This window comes from Pteronotus mesoamericanus, unplaced genomic scaffold, assembly GCF_021234165.1.
Source record: "Pteronotus mesoamericanus isolate MK-2021 breed Mesoamerican mustached bat unplaced genomic scaffold, CSHL_Meso_final contig_78, whole genome shotgun sequence".
Taxonomy (NCBI): domain Eukaryota; kingdom Metazoa; phylum Chordata; class Mammalia; order Chiroptera; family Mormoopidae; genus Pteronotus; species Pteronotus mesoamericanus.
The window spans coordinates 17,540,783-17,557,049 of NW_026555258.1; positions in this window are offsets into that span (position 1 = coordinate 17,540,783).

Consider the following 16,267-nt stretch of genomic DNA (forward strand, 5'->3'; position numbering starts at 1 on the left):
AACAGGTACTCTCAGCACCTAAGATACAGGCTGCTAAAATGCATTCATTCATTCATTCATTGAACACTTCGTTTCAGAGGCTGCCCCTCTAAGTCATAGTAAGGGATTTTCCAAAGACAGTTACATATTTAAGGAAAGGAGTGGTGATTATTGACGGCTTTCATTTTGACACAGGAAATACATCTATAAAACTCAAGTGTGCTGTTTTTAACCTTTTAATATTGAAAAGAGGGAACTTAGCTATTTCTGAGTAGCCTTTGAAAACATAATGACTAAAGAACAGCTTCATCTTAAACAATGCTCTGACTGCTAATTGTTTCCTGAAGAGGGCACCTCTCCTTGGCACAGGCAGCCCAGCTAAGACTGCGTTCCCAGCTGGGCATGGCCGCGAGAGTCGGTTCTTGACAGCGGGTGGTGAGCGGAGGTAATGTGTGTAACGTCCACCTGATTTGCTTGAAAGAAACACATCCGTCCAGGATTACCCCTCCGCCCCACCCACTAGCTCGAATGCAGACTGCCGGTAATAGCTTCAACTATTCAGAGGAGGACAAGATGAAGAACCAGCAAAAAAAGAAGGAACCAGGGGCCCCGAATAACCTCAAGGAGCTGAGCTGCTGCAACAGCCTGACCAGCTGGACTATGACCTGAAAGAAAAATGAACTTCATTCTTTTTTAGCCAATTTATACTTTTTAAACTTTTAATGCAAGTACGCAATCATAAACCATTCCAGACATCTTCAGTTTATAGCTTTTTGAACACATTCTAGTAGCCAGTACCAAGACGAAGAAGCATAATGTATCCAGGAACGTAATGGCCTCCCTCATACTCCCGTCCAGGCCTACCTGCCAAGGAATTTGTAACATCCAAGTTGTTTTGTCTGCTCTTCTACTTTGTGTAAACGGAATCATACTGTATTGCAGTAGATGGAAAATGTGGCCACAGATTTCTCCCATTCCTGTATGTCTGATTTTTTGCAATGTGACATTTTCTTATCAGTAGGTAGGGTCTATTTCCCCAACCCTTGAATCTGCACTGGTCTTCTGACTTGGTCTGACTGATAGAATGAATCCAGGGCAACAAAGGCCATGCGGCTTGAGAGGCCAGGGCTTCAGAGGCCTTGCAGCTTCACTTTCCCCCCTTGGAATGCCACTCTGAGAGCTCCGTGTCCGAAAGGCAACCTAGGCCATGTGGAGGACAGCCAGGCACCACCAGGTATGTGAATGAGGTCACCTTGGACCTTGTAACCCCGCCAAATTCAGTCACAGATGAGATCAGAAAAGAAACCACAGCTATCCCAGACAATCATGAAAAATAAAGAATCATTGTTTTGAGACACTAAGTTTTGGGGTAGTTTGTTATTCAACAGATTTAAGTGAAACAAGTATATGCTTTTATTATGACCAGGCTTCAGTTTGCTCAACATGTTTGTGAGATTGATTCATACTGTTGCATGCAGTGGGATATGATCCCTTCCCTTTGCTGTAGTATATTCTAACGTGGGAAAATATTATAATGCATCCATTTCACTACTGATGGGCTAGCTTCTAGTTTGGGGCTCTTACAAACAGTGCCACTGTGAACATTCTAATAATAGGTCATTTGGTGAACATATGCATGCATTTGTGTTCATTAGGTAACTAGAAGGAGGCCTTTCTGGGCTAGTGTGTAAATAAATTGCATGATCAGCTTTAGTAGATACCACCTCTTTTCCAAACAGGTTGTCCCAGTTCACATTCCCACCCGCTGTGCAGGAGCATTAGCAGAGTTTCAGTTGTTCCCTGCCAACACCCTGTGCTCTTCAACTTTGCAACCCTCAGTGTAAGGTGAGTGCATGGAAGGTGAAGAGTGCACTAGGGAAGTGTTAGCTTCATGAGCCAATGTTAGAAAAAAGCTGGGCCATCTGGATTTGATGTCTCCCTTTCTTCCTAACACTTCTAGTTAAAAGGCAGAAGTTAACAATAAAAACTCACAGACACACACTGCTCTATATTTTAATACTACTTTCACAACCATAATTTCATCTGAGTCTCCCAATAACAGTGTAAAATAGGTAGCCTCGAGAATATTACTTCTGCAGAGAAGGAAAGTGATTTGCCAAAGATCACATAGCATGTGGCAGAGCCCAGATGAGAGCCCGGGTCTTCGGACTTGCAGACTGGCTGTTCCTAGCAAAGCCCTCTGCTTCCAATGGCGTTGTCCGGTGGTGGGCCGGGGACAGGTAGGAGGTATTTGTAGCTAAGTGATACAGGTTAAACATCGCAGACAGAAGGAAAGTTCAAGCCATTCCCTTATGCCATCTCCCCAGGGTCTGGAACACAGCATCCTGCTTAGTCAAGGTCCTGCACGCAGTAAATGAAAAAGCCAAGATTTGGAGTATGCACATGCTGGACTCTCTCAACTCATCCAGAAATAGCCTTTTGAAAACTGGCCAACTTCACATGACTGATAACCATGCAGACATTTATACTGAGGCTGCACAGAATGCTGTCCTTAATTCACCCTTAGTGAAAACACAGGTAACAAAACAGTACAGCATCGTGCAGCATCGTCCCATTTTGGTAAAAATAGGTCTGCACATATGTCTCTACGTTCAGAGATAAAGGTCTGGAAGAAAGAGAGCGAACATAACAGTCTTATCTCTGGGCAGTGACTTTAAAGATCAATTTATTTTTGTACTTGATGCCTTTCTGTATTTTTTCTTTTCTTTTTCTTTTTTTTGCAATGAGGATGAATCAGTTTCATTTTTTTTTAACTTAGTTTTTTTTTAATACGCGAAAGTCTCTCTCCTGTCTCTGTCTGCTTCCATCTGGCTCCCTCCAGAGGCAACCAGCGTTACCAACATCTAGTGTGTCCTTTCCCAGACATTTAACACATATACAAGCAAATACATACGTTTATTTCTTTTATCGCTTCTACAATCAAAAAGCAAGACTTTCATTTAAACATATTTAAAATGTTTCAATTATAGTTGACATTCTGTATTATATTAGTTTCACATATACAGCATAGAAGACTATTTTCATTTTGAAGAAAAGGTAGAAGACTTACGATGTAGAAAGGTAAGTGGAAAAAAAGGCTACAAAACAGTACAGAGTATGACAGACACATTTTAAATAATTTATGAAAAAATGAATATTTAAAATACTGTACTTAAAAGACAAAGACTTAAAGGCTCTTTCCCAAATGTGTGAGGGGTTGTCTCTCAGCGTAGGGTTTGGGGTGCGTTTCTGTCCCCGCTGTGGGTGCAGTCTGCTGAGGGTTTATGGTATGGAGTCGGGCACCAGGCTGCCAGATTCAAATCCCAGTCTGCCGGGGGGTGGGAGGTGGGTTGGAGGCAAAAGAGGGTATGGGGGGATAAAAGGTAATGGAAAAAAATACAGTAAAATGGGGGTGATAATAATTTAAAAAATCCCAGTCTGCCACTTTCTAGCCCTGTGAACTTGGGCAAGCGACTTAATCTTCCTGTGTCTTAGTCTTATCTGTCAAGTGGAGATGGTGATGGCGATGGTGATTGCGCCTTCCCATATAGTTGAGTTGTCATCAGGGATAAGTTATAACATTCAGGTAAAGGGGACTCACAGTCAAGATGGCAGCATAGGCAGACATGGCTCCCCTCTTTGCACAACCACATCAAAATTACAACAAAAAGACAGAACAACCATCACTCAGAACTGTCAGAAGTCAAGTTGATTGGAAGACTCACAATAACAATTGAAGAAACCACATCCATCCGTAGAAGGGGTGGTAGAAGGGTTACAGGCACAAAACGGGCTGGTCCCTCTCCTATGTGTGGATGAAAATTCAGGAGGGATATCTCTGGAGTAAGGAGTACCAGCTCCACATCAGGCCTCCCCAGCACAGGGTTCCAGTGCCAGGAAGATAAATCCCCACAACTTCTAGCTGCAATAATCAGCAGGAGTTGAGTCAGTGGAGAAACTTCTGGAGCTCCAAGCAGTTCCCCTTAAAGAACCCACACATGAACTCACCTACTCAGACTCACTCCAGCACCAGGATAGCAGCTTGAAAGGCACCAGTGGTATACAGGGAAAAACTGAAGTGCCTGGCATTAAGGCGAGCAGAGGCCATTGTCCCTTTGCTTAATCCTTCCCCCACAGAGCCAGCAAGCTTGTCCCATATGTGAGACTCCATCAACCTGGCTAACTCTGTTTGACTGGCCTTGGAAATCCCTAGAGACTCCACCCCACCCAAGCTGCTTTTCCAAATGAATGGCTGGTCTTGGCTCATGCTTCACAACTTCCTAAATCCTCCCAAACAAGCAACAGCTGGTCTCAGTGAACTCCCGGCCCAGCAGTAGCTGCAGCCAGCCTAGATTCACAGCTTGGTTTCACCTAGAAATCTCTAAGCCCAGCACAGGTAGCAGCAGTCTCAGATTGCTTTACAGCTCAGGCAGGGTGGCCCCGGGCAAAACACAGGTCAGGGTTGACCTTGGCCTGCACCATGCGGGAAACCCCAGGACCAGCGCACACAGTGGACAGCTACAGACCACGTTGGTGCTGATCTTCCATGGAGGACAGAGGTTGGTAGTCAGTGGTCAGAGTGAATCCTTGTGGCTGACTAGCCTGGGTAAATTGATCTGCCTAGAGCAATCATGGCTCAGCTATAAGAGGAGGGTATACTCAGCCCACACGAAGGGAGCACTTCAAGTACCCAGCTTGGGTGAAAGGGGAGGCTGTGCTACTGGACCCTATAGGACACCTAATGCATTAGGCCACACTACGATGACACGGAGTCAAAGCAGCTCTACCTAATACATAGAAACAAACACAGGGAGGCTGCCAAAATGAGGAGACAAAGAAACATGGCCCGAAGGAAAGAACAGATCAAAACTCCAGAAAAAAGAGCTAAATGAAATGGAGATAAGCAATCTATCAGCTGCAGAGTTCAAAACACTGGTTATAAGAATGCTCAAGGAACTTAGTGAGGACCTCAACAGCATAAAAACAACCCAGTCAGAAATGAAGGATACACAGTAGAATGGATGAAGCTGAGAATCAAATCAATGACATGAAACATAAGGAAGCAAAAAACAACCAATCAGAACAACAAGAAGAAAGAAGAATCCAAAAATATGAGGGTAGTATAAGCAGCGTCTTAGACAACTCCAAGAAGTCAAACATTTGCATCACGGGGGTGCCAGAAGGAGAAGAGAAAGAACAAGAAATTGGAAAGCTATTTGAAAAAATAATAAAAGAAAAATTCCCTAATTTGGTGAAGGAAATAGATGTGTAAGTCCAGGAAGCACAGAGAGTCTCAAACAAGATGGATGCAAAGAGGCCCACTCCAAGACACACCATAATTAAAATGCCAAAAGTTAAAAATAGAGAACTTCAAAGTAGCAAGAGAAAACAAGTTACCTACAGGGGAGTTTCCATAAGACTATCAGCTGACTTCTCAAAAGAAACTTTGCAGGCTAGAAGGGATTGGCAAGAAATATTCAAAGTCGTGAAAATGAGGGACCTACTGCCACGATTGCTCTACCTAATGAAGATATCATTTAGAATTGGAGGGCAGATAAAGAACTTCCCAGACAAAAAAAAAACTAAAGGAGTTCATTACCACCAAAGCATTATTATATGAAATGTTAAAGGGACTTGTTTAAGAAAAAAGATCAAAACTATGAACAATAAAATGGCAAAAAATACATATCTATCAACAATTGAATCTAAAAAACATACTAAGCGAACAAGAATAGCAGAGACAGATTCATGGATACAGAAGATATTTTGATCGTTGTCAGACGGGAAGGGGTTGTGGGGGAGTGGATAAGGAGGTGAGGGGATTAAGAAGTACAATAAGGTAGCTACAGAATAGCCATGGGGATGTAAAGTAAGGCCTAGGAAATGGAGTAGCCAAACAACTTATACGCATGACCCAGGGACATGACCAATAGCTGTGGGGATGGCTTGAGGGAGCGGGGGGTGCTGGGTGGAAGGGGGCAAAGGGGAAAAAATTGGGACAACTGTAAGAACATAATCAATAAAATATAATTTAAAAAATAAAATCAATAAAAATAAAAAAATTCAGGTAGAGCCCTTATGAGGATGCCTACCATTGCTCCTGTGTCAGTAATTATTATATTCATCTGAGTTTCCTCATTTTTCTATGTTGGACATGTATGACAATGAAAGTCAAATAATAAACTCCCACAAGAGGAGGAAACTACACCGATAGAGAGAGGAGCACAGATGAGAGAGGGTGGCCGTGGAGAAGAGGAGAAGGGGAGACCCTGAGGCCCCGGGAGGAGCACAGAGGAGAGCCTGCAGACCAGAGAGGAGGGGGGTCTCTGGCTTCCTGGTTTAGACCCTCTAAAGCCCTGTGAGAGGGCCCTTGGTCAGTGTTGCCCACTGAGCATTGTGAGAGCGGAGAAGGACCCTGGCCCAGAGGCCTTCTCTCTTGGCATGCGGAGGTGGCCTTTGAAATCTTCTGAAAAGCTCCCTGGACCTTTCTTGTACAAACAGCCTCCAGCCAGCTCTTCGCCACTCTCTTCCTTTCACTTTCAGAGAAAGTGTGAGGACTCCCCTGGTTGTGCCTGAACCAGCGCACACCAAGGACCTTCTGAGGGTCAATCACTGTCACCTCAATGACGCTGAAAGTCTAGGGGATTAAAAGATGAGATGCTTCATTCACAACCCTCCTGGAGAAAGAGACATCCAGTTTCAGTTTCGTGTTTCTAAATGTACTAGGCGGCATGTGCAGGAAGCATTTAACCCTTCAGCCTTCGGCTGGAGCCTGTCCTCTGCAGACACAGCATGGGGACCAGGCGGGGGAGGAAGAGGCTGCCCAAGAGCTCATGCACGCTGTCCTCAGATGAAGGCAGGCAGAGGGAAGCGCGGGACCAGGAGCTGAAGGCCCTGGGTCCCAGCCTCAGCTCAGACGCTTCATGTCAATGCTAGCTCGGATCAATTCTTAATTTCGCCAAGATCCAACTGTTCCTCATAGAACCCCTTGAGTTATTCTGGGAATAACCGTGCCAGGTGTGACCTGCTTGATGAGATAAATTATGTGAACTACTTTATATTTGAAAGGGTATCTAGCTCTTGTAGTTCCTACTAAGTCTGAGGTGAACAGGACTGGGAAATAGTACCCTACCAGTGTTTCTAACTTAATTCGATGAACACAGTCTCAAAATAGTTCCTAACCCTTATCCTCAGTTCTACAATCTCCACACTGCGGACAAAGTTTTTTCATTGAATTTGGTGCCAAAATTGACCTGATCTTATTGCGTTTACTTTTTTTGGTGCTAATATTTATAATAAGTTGCAGAATATTCATGCATTGGATTGCAGGGTGTTGCCCCAGATCCCACTGGGACAGTTAGTGGATATAAGGTAAATACAAATTACATTCCTAAAATATAAAAAATTCTGAAACCCATCTGGCCCTAAGGGTTTTGCATAAGGGGTGTGGTCTTGTAAATAGAACAAGAACAGATGCCACATAAAGCAGATGCCCCAGGGTGGGAGCGAGGGGGGAGGTGCCACTCCCAGGTGGGAATGTACCCAACCCTGGCTGGCATCCCTTCTTCTTGGTGGCAGGTCCTTGGGAAGTCTTTATGAATCTGAGGATAAATATAATTAGGAGGAGTCAAGGAGCATATACTGGGGGTATTTCTCCTAAAGCAATGCTTTTCACATTTCAATGTGTTTCTGAATCTCCCAGGAATCTTGTAAAATCACAAGTTCTGACTCAGTAGGTCTGGGGTGGGCCTGAGGTTCTTCATTTCTACCACCCTCCCGGGGATGGCGGGGCTGCTGGGACAGTCCTGAACTCGGGGAAGGCGTAAACCAAGGTTCTGAGCCATGCGGTGGCCCACCCGGGGAGCTGCTCCCCCGCCCCGCCCTTGGAGGGGCTGCCTGCTGAACACCGATCATCACCTGACGCAGACCTGACACATCAGGGCCTTCTCTCCATCCTCCACTGCCTTCTGCCGCCTCTGCCCCCCGCGATGGGTGCAGCCACTCTGAGCCTCCACTCCAGACCTTGGCCGGGCTCCAGAAGTCTCATGACTCTTCACTCACTACGTTCCAAGGTCGGCTTAGACGAGCTGCTTTTACGGTTGGCTGACCTCACCCTCCAAGCATGAACTAAATGAATTCAACTCTGAAATTCCTGGGATGCCTCCCCATGTCTCCTGGGTATCTCCCCGGAAAAGGTTTCCACTGTTTGCAAAGAACCCCCTGGCCCCCACCGCCCAGAGACAGGATGATATTGAATTTGCTCACTAGACAATGAGTGACCCTCAAAAGGACCGTGGTTTATTTTAGCAATGTTCTCAATGCCCCGACTGATTCCTTACACACCCTACCCCCTTTCTTTTTACCTTCTAGATTCCCTGGTTGCAGAAAACTCAGGTTTACTTATTTTCCAAGAGAATTTTCCTATTACAAAAGTAATACCTATTTATGAATGGAAATGTAGAAAGTATAGATAAGAAGAAAATGACAACACAGTAAGCTCATCAGCCAGAGATAACCATTTTAATATCTGCCTCATGGCCTTTCAGTATTTATATATATAAATTTTGTTTTACAACACGTGGCTCATACTATATATGTCATTTTACAAACTTTGTTTCCCCCTTCCAAATACAGTATGTTATGATCACTTTCACAAGTCAATAAAAAGTCTTCTCCAATATTATTTTAAATGATTATGTAGTTTTCCACATAACTGATGTGCTATAGTTGGGCTTTTCCATTTTTTAAACCATTTGTGGTTAAAATAAAACTGCCATGAACATTCTCACTCAACAAAAGACAGAGGCCCGTTCCGATTCCGACACCAGTTCCAATGTGTGTGCATTTTTCAACACCGCCAAGCAATTCTCCAACACCAACGGGGTGTCCTACCACTCAATTCCTTTCTGACCCTACCTCCCTAGAGGGAGCATCAGATCCTACTGGTGAGTGGCTCAGTCTCACAAGGACGCTCCTTCCCCCCACACACTTCAGACCCCAAAGGGAAGTCCAGGTTGTCACCTGTGCTTCTGACCAACTGGCTGTAAGTCAGAGGTTCCCACCACCCCCTTCTTGGGTTTGATTAATTTGCTGGAACAGCTCACAGAACCCAGAGAAACATTTACATTTACCAGCTTATTATAAAAGATACCATAAAGGACACAGATGAAGAGCCAGATGGAAGAGATGGAAGAGGTGTGTGGGCAGGACACGCCACGCTCCTAGAAATGCTGTGTGTCCATCAATCCGGAAGCTCTCTGAACCCCAGCCTTTTGAGTTTTTGTGGAGACCCCATTACACAGACGTGCCAGTTGTTTTGTTTTGTTTTGGGGAAGCAGCAAAAGTTATACTCAGAGACTGATATCTGTCTTTTCCTTAAGAAGCCAAATAAAGAAATAACATACTCTAAACAAAAAACAGAGTAATCACACTATTTTTCCAGGCAAAGGGAGGTGAAGGAATAAAATCCAAATTTAACATGAGGTATATACCTTTTTATACAAGTAGGCACTACTTTATTTTTTTATTTTTAATCCTCATCTGAGGATAAGTTAATTGATTAGAGAGAGAGAGAGAAACATCAATGTGAGAGAGAAACATTGATCAATTACCTCCTATATGTGCCCCAACCAGAGATGGGACCTACAACCTAGGTACATGCCCTGACCAGGGATCAAACCCACGACCTTTTGGTGTATAAAACTATGGTCCACTCAACTGAGCCACCCAGCCAGGGCTACAAGTAGGCTCGTCAGTGATTAACCAAAGAGCTAGCCTCCAGCTGCCAGTGTAGAAGTCCCCTTCGGCTGGAGTTCTTCACCAGGGGACGAAGACCAGACGCCAGCGTTGGGGAGCAGGCTGCTCTCTTTCCTTCAAGGACCTCTGCTCTGCTCATCCCTGCTGTCTGTATCTTTCAGGAATGCCTCACCAAGATTCAAGTGAATGCCCAAAGGTCTTTGTCGAGTTTTTAGGTTAGAGAATAGTCGCTTCACCCAAACCAAAATTCTCACAGTCCTTACAAACTCTCCGTATTTATAGTTAAACGTCCCCTTGCCAAGATTCTTTCCTCCCCTGCGCGTACTTTTCCCTGAGCCCGCACAGGGCCTGCCAGCTGACAGGCTGCTGACTGCTTATCCACAGCTGGAATAGAAGGATGACCCCCTGGCAAGGCTTATGTCATTAACAAAGCAATTTTTTTTGTCATGAACAAGTGGATTAAAACTTCACTTAAGCCGCAAACAAGAGATTTGAAATCCTTTTAAACCTCTAGACAACGCTGAGCGAGGACCTGACTCTGACCCCGAAGTCTGACTTACTGAATCAGACTCCGGCTCTTCAGGCTTATCCTTAAATACCTCTCTCTCCCCTGTTTTCCTGTTGGCTTATTTGCCCTTTTTTAAAATGTTTTGTGAGAGCTCTTTGTATTTTGGTCGTAGGGGCTCAGAGTAGGGAAGTGTCCCTCTGGGTTGAGAGGCAGAAGTGGCATCAGACTTACCCTACCTTCCCGTGTCAAGGTGGTCAGCACGTCCAGCAGGTCAAGGGCAAGTGCAAGCAGAGGTGATGGCAGGCGACCAACCCAGTCAGAACAGAGGCCTGCAAGGTGAATGGACCTCAAGCTTCTTTGAGAAAAACCAAGAGTGACTCATAGGAGGAAGATGAAACCAAAGCTTTCAGGTTGTCCCCTGTGGCCGGACAATCAGTCCAAAGTCATAAGAAGGAAGAGGAAAACCTGAGAGAGAGAGAGAGAGAGAGAGAGAGCTGGCCAGGAGTGGACTGAAGACCCATGCAAATGAGACCCACCCGCTACTGCCCGGAAACCAGGCCAGGAAAAGTCGGAGCACACGCTGCAGAGCTGCACCGGGGAAAGGAGCAGAAGGAGGCTCTGAGGGAGCAGGTAAGGAGCCAGAGAGGGTCACAGGTCACAGTGCCCCTGAGTCCTGAGAGGCAGCACAGTCCAGGCAAACAATGGCCTGGGAGGCAGGGCTCCTGGGATCATCCTCCAAGCTCAGCTGTACTTCAGCTGTGAAGCCTTGGGAAGTCACTTCACCACTCTAAGCCTCGGCTTCCCCCTCTATAAAATGGGTATCGAAACATCACACTCTGTATCGAGCACCGGCTGTGCCTTGCAGGGCAAGTTACAAACATCATCCCTGCTTCACAGCAACCCTGTAAGGAGGGTTAGTAACCTACTTACAGAGGAAAATGAAGCTCATAAAGGTTAAGCCATTAGTCCAAGATCTCACAGCAACAGAGTGTCTGGTTCCAAAACGTGCACTTTCTACTCCCCACCCTGCCTTCTTCAGAGGGTGGTTTTAAAGAACCAGATGGCCTTATGCAAATAGAGAAAACATTGTAAAAGACTTTTATACCACACTTAGAGGCTAGCAAGGACTGGGGCTCTTTGTAAACTGTGAAGTTCTATGAAAATGCTCTCTCTTGAAGTTGAAACCATTGGGGTGATGCTACAATTAATATTTGGCAAACGGACTTGGTCATAGACAGAGGTGACACCTTTGGGTCTTGTGTGAGACTTGCTGTAGCTGAGATGTCTGGCCTTGGGGGCGAGTGGTGGGTGGGAACTTGGGCAGAGTCTCTCCTGGAGAGGCTGGACTCTGACCAATGGGCCTTGAAACAACAGCGGATGTCTGAGGGCACCACGGCAGGTAAGGGCCAAGATACTGAGGTAACAGTGATTGGCTCTCCTCTTTATAGCTTGGCCATGGAACTTCAGAAACGTAGGTCAGCGCTGGGGGGACGGGAGTTCCTTACGAGTAGTTAGTAATGCAGCCCTGATCGATGTGGCTTAGATGGTTGGGTGTCATTCCGCAAAGTGAAAGGTCGCTAGTTCCATTCCCGGTCAGGGCACATGCCCAAGTTTCAGGCTTGGTCCCCTGGTCAGTATGTGTACAAGAGGTAACTTATTGAGATGTTTCTCTCCCTCTCTTTCTTCCTCCCCTCCCCTCTCTCTAAAAATAAGTAAAATCTTTTTTAAAAAAGTGTAATAGTACCAGTTTCCTGTAGTAGAGTTAGAATTTTCAGGTAAGATAATTTAAAAACAAACACCTATAATCTTACCCCCAGAGATAACCATTGTTGACATTTTGGTGTTTGTTATTCCAGGCCTTTTTCCACTGTACACATATATTGGAAAATTGGATTATATTCTAACATGGTTTTATCACTGGTTCTTTTCACTTAATGACATAACCTCGATGTATTTCCATATTAATGGATGTTTTATCATACCATTTAAAAAAAGATATTATTTATTTACTTTTAGAGAGAAGGGAAGGGAGAAAGAAGGGGAGAGAAACATCAATTGGTTGCTTCCCACATGCCCCCAACTGGGGAGCTGGCCCACAACCCTGGCATGTGCCCTGACTAGGAATCAAACCGGCAACCTTTCAGTTTGCAGGCTGGTATTCAATGCACCACACCAGCAAAGGCTATCATATCATTTTAAAAGCTACAGAATGTCTCTTTATAGGGATGGAGCAGAATTTATTTATCTCTATTAGATAATTAGCTAGTGTTCTTCACAATCAGAGCAGTGCTTTGATGGGTATTTCTGTAATCAAATCTTCACACAGGTCCTTCCTTGATTATTTTCATGGCATAGATTCCCAGCAGGAGAATTGCTGAATCAAGGCTATGTACATTTTAAGGCTTTGTTAAAAAAAAAAAAAAAAAGATTTTATAGAGAGAGGGGCAGGGAGGGAGAAAGTGAGGGAGAGAAATATCAGTGAGAGAGAGAAACATCGATTGGTGCTTCTTGGACTTGGCCCAAAACCCAGGCATGTGCCCTGACCTGGAATTGAACTGGTGATCTCTGATTTGCAGGATGACACCCAACCAACTGAGCCACACCAGTCAGGGCCATTTTAAGGCTTTCGATAAGTACTAAAGGTCTGTTTCTGACACATTCTGAAATTTAGGGGCTCTTCAAAGCTCAGTGCAAAAAACGTTTTATAGCCTCGAAGTTGGCCTCGACCCTTTCTCTCTCAAATCCATTTGCAATGACAATACCAACGACCTCATATATGGTTTTTACTCGTTGCCAGCCTCTGCCTAAGAGCTTTACCCTCCTTTTAGCTTCCTTTTCAGAAGAAGAAAATGAGGAACAGAGAGGTCATCGATTCCATTGGAATCATGGCCCTAATAAGCAGTGGGTCTGGGATCATGAGCCTTGACAGGTTCTAGAATCTATGCCGTCCGATGTTTCTTGGGCAGTGCTTTGGATTCCATCTCCAAAGCTACCTTTCGCTCCCTCCCCTGGATTTTCGTTGCCATCGCCTAGCCTCACCAAGTACCAGGATCCCAGCCTGGACTGCTCCCGGGGTCCCTAACTGGTCTTCCATTCCCACTCTTTCCCTTTCAGTGTGTTCCCTGCTCTGCAGAGGAACGAGGTTTTTAAAACAGAAACGGGATCAAGTCACCCCCCGACCCCCACCAGCTTTCAGGACCTGCCTCCTCCTCCTCCTCTGACTTCATCCTGAGCCACTGGCTCACCCCAGCTCCACGCGTTACACCTCAGTCACCCTGGCCTCACGTCACTCCCTGAGTTTGGCAGACCTTTTCTCACGCGTTATTCCCTTGATCTGGAGTGTCCTTCCTCCCCTGTGCACAGGTGGACTCTTCTCATCTTTCCATCTCAGCTTTTGTGTCACCTCTTTGGAGAAACCGTCTTTGGTGATCTCACCTGAAGCAGTAACCAATCCCCTTCCCCCCAAGCCGATTTGCCTTTTTGCCCTTTATAGCATTCATTAAAATTATATATGTATTTATTGCCCATAACTCATTAAATGTCTCTTTCCCTTGCTAGATTCAAAAGGTCATGAGGTCAAAGACCATGACTGTTTTGTTCAGCACTATTGACCCGATGCCTAGTGCCTGGCCCCTAGTGAGCTCTCGCTGACTCGGTGACTGCGTGTAGAAGGGATGAACGGTCCACAGAGGGCGTTCACGCGTGCGGATCCTTGGCAGGCCGCCCCGGCTTCGGTCCGAGCTGTTCCGTCCTCCTGCCGCTCTTTGCGTTGTCTCCCCTGTACGGAGCGGAGCCATGGCAGAGGTCTAGATAAAGCCGGGAAGCCATGAGAGAGAGTACAAGCAGGTTTTGCTTCACATATCAACTCAGTCAGGGTAGATGATGTCGTATCGGTTTTCAGGACCTGTCAGGGAGAGTCACTGCCCCCAGGAGCCCCCTGTACAGTTCCCAGATGCCTACTGTTACCGAACAAATGGACCCGTGGGCAGGGGTGCCCAGATGCTATTATATTACTGAAACGACACCCCCCTTCCCCAGGGTCCCTCGGTTGTAGATCCTTTTGCCTGCTGCCCTTGGAATTATGGCTCTGAATGGTAGAGTTTGGTGAAAAGGAAAGGAACTATTTATTCAAAAGTTACACAGTTTTGATTAATGGCTAAATGTTGCTCTTAAACCTCAAAATCCCTTTAAAACAATCACCAGCACACACACCGTCCTGCCTTCCCCCACTTTGCCCTGTTCGGCCAGTCAGGCCAGTCAGGGGTACCGTCTTTCAGAAGAAAAAGAGCAGAAGTCCGGGGCTGGGCTAGGCAGGCCTCTCGCGGGTCTCAGCACCATCCGCTGCGTAACCGCGATCTCCAGCTCTTAATCCATAACCATGTGGCACCTTCTCATGGCCCACGAGCAAGAGTGCTCTCTCCCCTCTTTCTTCCCACGTGGCCTTCACACTGTTCCTCAGAGTCTGTGTCCCTTGTCTCTCCCGGAGGCCCCTGTCTCTCCTCTTCCCTCTCTCAACTACATTCTGTAGTAAGTCTTTTAAACCTTCCTGATTAGCTTTGGTGATATGCAAAATAACTCTTTTGGCATATGTGGAATAAAGCTATCCTGTTATTGACATGCAAAATGACTCTCAATGGCCTTGCTCAAGGCTCCCATCCCCCCATGGCGCCCGCCCTTGGGGTGGGGAGAATATATATTTCTTGGACACCCCATTTTCCAGACCCTGTCACAAATACCCTTTAGGGGGGCCCTGGAGGTGCCCCGTTACACTACTACCAGAGACTCATGGCCATGAGGCATCTTCTGAAAAATGCAAACACTGGTTAGTTAATAAAGACATCCAGCAGGTAACTGAATGGATGAGTGGCCCATGGGGGAGGATTGGAAGTTCCAGTTGAGTGACCTTGGGTGACAGTCACTTCTTACCTTCCATTTGCAACATGTGTGGCTGGGGCAGAGAAGTGGATTTTAAACTTTTTTTTCTCCCTCAGCTGCTCAGTTCTTCGACTTACTCAAATAACCAGTATGAGAAAAGCTAAGCGTTTCAGGCTGGAATGGGGAAGCAGCGCTGGAGCCCTGCCTCCTCCTTCCTGACTCCCCCTTTCAAGCCCTTGGGCAGCCCTTGGACAGCCCTTGGACTGGACGATCTCAGCACTCAGTGCCTGCCAGGCTGGCCGGCTGTGTTCCGGTTGCAGCTTCTTGGGTGCATGAAATGATCAACACGGGACCGGAGAGGACTCTCTGAGTCGGATAATTTTAGACTGGGCAAATAGGTGAATTTCACCACACCTGAAGTGCAGGGCAGGCAGACCCTTTGTGTGAGAAGGAGGTTTGGCCATTTTAGAAAAGAATAAGGGCCCAGGAGAGAGGAAGCCTAGAAGGCTCACTTACACTCTCCACATTCCAGAAAAAGGAAACTGCCACCGTACCTTTCCAGCCAGTGATCCTCGGCCTCGAAGGGACTGCCCACATACTTGGCTTCCAGGGTTGGTTGTCTGCCAAGCCCTGGGGGAACTCTGGTCCCCCACCCCCCACCCCCCACCACCTGGGCAGCTCTCTGGCCTTCGCTGCAAGCAGGTGTGCTCAAGAGGTTGCAGCCCAGGCCACCTGGCAGCTCCAGGTGCTGCGTGTGCGCTGCCATGGAGACGGGCCCCGGGGTTGGTGGCACCCTCCCAAAGCTTTTCAGAGATTCAGGGGAGGAAGAGACTGGAGCCTCAGGCCCTTCAGGGTAGTCTGCTGACCCCTCTAGTGCGAACTGAAGCCCAGGTAGGTTTTCCAGGACAAAGGGAGGGAGGAAGAGCCAGGGGAGGCCAAGTAGTGGGAGGTGCCTTCGGAAGGGAACTGGGGACCTGTGCGGGGAGCCTCCAAGCTTCCAGTCAAGAGGAAAAGCCTTGCCAGGAGCTCCCTTGCCAGGTCAACACAGTGCCTGCACAGAGACTGGGCAGATGGGCTCTGGAGGCTCTGCCCTGTAGCCCAGCGGAAGGCGGGAAAGAGGGCCTGGCATTCGTTCCCAGACGAGGGGCT